The 2,608-nt window shown below is 41.1% G+C and overlaps 1 non-coding gene across 1 annotated transcript; it reads right to left on the bottom strand.

The window, feature by feature from the left end:
• Nucleotides 1-925: 925 nt before the first annotated feature.
• LOC140639292 (U6 spliceosomal RNA) lies at nt 926-1,031 on the bottom strand. Its single transcript, XR_012036063.1, has one exon. It is a non-coding gene; the product is annotated as a U6 spliceosomal RNA (small nuclear RNA).
• Between the last annotated feature and the right edge of the window lie 1,577 nt (nt 1,032-2,608).

A 2,608-nucleotide genomic window follows, 5' to 3' on the forward strand; every position in this document is an offset into this window, starting at 1 on the left:
ACCCTTACTCTGGAGGAGACCAAGAAGTTAAAAAAAATGGCCCAATTACAACGTTATAGGGAATATTGAAGGGGAAATTTTCTAGGGAATTTGAGAGGAGAGAGAATCTTTCCCTGGGATTTAAGAACTGGTCAGGTTGTGCTCTATAGTCAAAACAGTGAAAGGCTTTCCAAGTGGAGAAAATGGCCAAAACAGAGGTAGGAAGGAATGAAAATGAAGGTATCTTGAGTGGTAGTGTCAGGGCTCTGGTGGGTGAGAGCACAGGGCAGATCATAGGTAGTGAGTTCTGGACTTTGTAGATCATGTTAACAAGAGAAGGCTTATTCTGGAAACATTTGGATTTGTCAAAGTGTTTTAAGAGGTGGAATCACACAATTCAACTTATGTTTGGAAGCTGAATGTGGACTGCATGGTCTGGAGGAGGCAGAGAGGCTAGAGCAGCCTGGGCAAGGCAGCAGAGTGAGCAAAAGTTTATATGAATTACTGCTGAAGTAAGTAATGGTTTAAGGCCAGCCCCCCTGAGTGGGCTGTTTGCCTTCGCATAGGCTCCCCATGCCTGGAGGAGGTGTGAATAGATTTACCAGGCTCTAGAAGGGCACCTTTGGCTGGTCTGCCCCGAAAATGAGATGCAGTTCTATGATCTGGAGGAGAGTTCACAGGCTCCCAGGCACAGGCTGCTCTGTGATTTTTAACAATGGACCAGCATGAGCTTTTTCTCTTTACCTTGAAGTCTTCCTCCTCATGTCAAAACCATTACTAATGAACATTATCTGGCAAGTCTCAAAACACACCAATTTTTGAGAGTGGAGCCAACAAATTGTCTTTCCCCAAATGGTATTTGGTCTTACGACCAGGTTTTACGAGCTCAATTGGTGTTGTTATATGGATTATTATTATTTTTAAAAAATATGGAATAGTTCAAAAAATAAATATGGAACGCTTCACGAATTTGTGTGTCATGGTTGTGTAGGGGCCATGCTAATCTTCTCTATATTGTTCAATTTTACCATACGTGCTGCTGAAGTGAGCACTGAATTCTTTTTTACCCAAGTCCTAGCGTCACATTTTCTCAGCTCTGAGAAGGGTTCTTGTTTTTGGGTCAATAAATGTGTTAGAAAGTTGTGTGAGTTAAAACAAAATTAAAAAGTTATTAAAGTTGTTCTCTTTTTCCATTCTTTCATTCTTTCCTACCTACCCCTTCCTCACGAACCCAACAAACATATTCTCTCTGCAAATAAACTCTGTGTTTAGAGAAAAACAGAAGCGACACATCATATGGTCTGATTTTGCCCTGATTGTGTAGTATTGACATACGAGAAGGAATGTTGGATCAAAAATAAAAACACCTGGGTTGTGTTCCTTTCAATGGTGTTAACTAGATGTGTAACCTGGGGCAGTTTACTTCATTTTTCCCAGCCTTTACTCCAGTATGAGGGATATGGTTTGCATTCTGTCTCTATAATTCTAAGAATTGGGGATCCTATAAGCTACACAGGAGTGATGATGTATTTTTTCATGTGAGGGGAAACATCTTGAATGCTGCTTTGGAAAAGATGATTCACTTGGGTAATACACATTTGTTGATTGTTTCTTTGATATCTTTTCATTTCTACAACAACCTCCTTTTTTTTTCCCTTTAGGAGTGTGTTTTACTTTGCTTAGCTGTGCAGCCAGCATGGAATGGACACCATTTCTGGTTCCAGAGGGCGATCCTGACTGGCTTAAACCAACAAATGTGTACCATTCCTTTAGGTGAGGTGGTTCCAGGATAAGCAACTAACCAAATTCAGCCCACTGACAGGGCAAAAATTCTTTTCACTGGGGGCTCCCAGCAAGGAAGCTTCCTTTTTCTTTCGTAAGAGGTGGTAAAGAGCTTCTCTTCTGCTGGTGTTGTGGAAGTAGCGAGATCTGGAATAACTGCTACCACGAGGGAAGCTGTGCAGAGCCCAGGGAATCCCATAGGAGCCAGAGCCTGCTGACTATGTGAAGCTCTAGGTCAAACCATGCCTGAAACAACATCCCACCTTTACAAAACTTGCGAGCCAATGAAGTCACGAAGTTTAAGACAATTTGACTTGGTTTCTCTGTTGCCATTAACTCAAAGATTCATAACTTTTTCATTAAGGTTTCACTAAATGTATTTCCGAGTAGTAATTTTTTACCCCCTGAAATAAAGAAGACATGCTTATTTCCGCATTTTTCTTACAGTCAGCTCCTAAATCATCCAATGCAAAATGTTGAAAACAACAAAAATTTTAGAGTCAATGAGGCACACAGAAATTGCCTTATAAAAAAAAAAAGAAATTGCCTTATAAATGTTTACTGAGGGACACCTGGGTGGCTCAATGGTTGAGCATCTGCCTTTGGCTCAGGTCGTGACCCCGGGGTCCTGGGATCCAGTCCTACAACTGGCTCCCCGCAGGAGTTTGCTTCTCCCTCTGCCTCTGTCTCTGCCTCTCTCTGTGTCTCTCATGAATAAATAAATAAAATCTTAAAATGTTTACTGAATGAATGAAGGTGAGAAGAAATTAGACAAAAGATAGTATTTCCTGGGTGCAAGGGAAAGGCTAAGTAGGAAAGTAGTTATATAGAATGTTTTTGGGGGGAC

This window comes from Canis lupus, chromosome 8 (assembly GCF_048164855.1).
Source record: "Canis lupus baileyi chromosome 8, mCanLup2.hap1, whole genome shotgun sequence".
Classification (NCBI taxonomy): domain Eukaryota; kingdom Metazoa; phylum Chordata; class Mammalia; order Carnivora; family Canidae; genus Canis; species Canis lupus.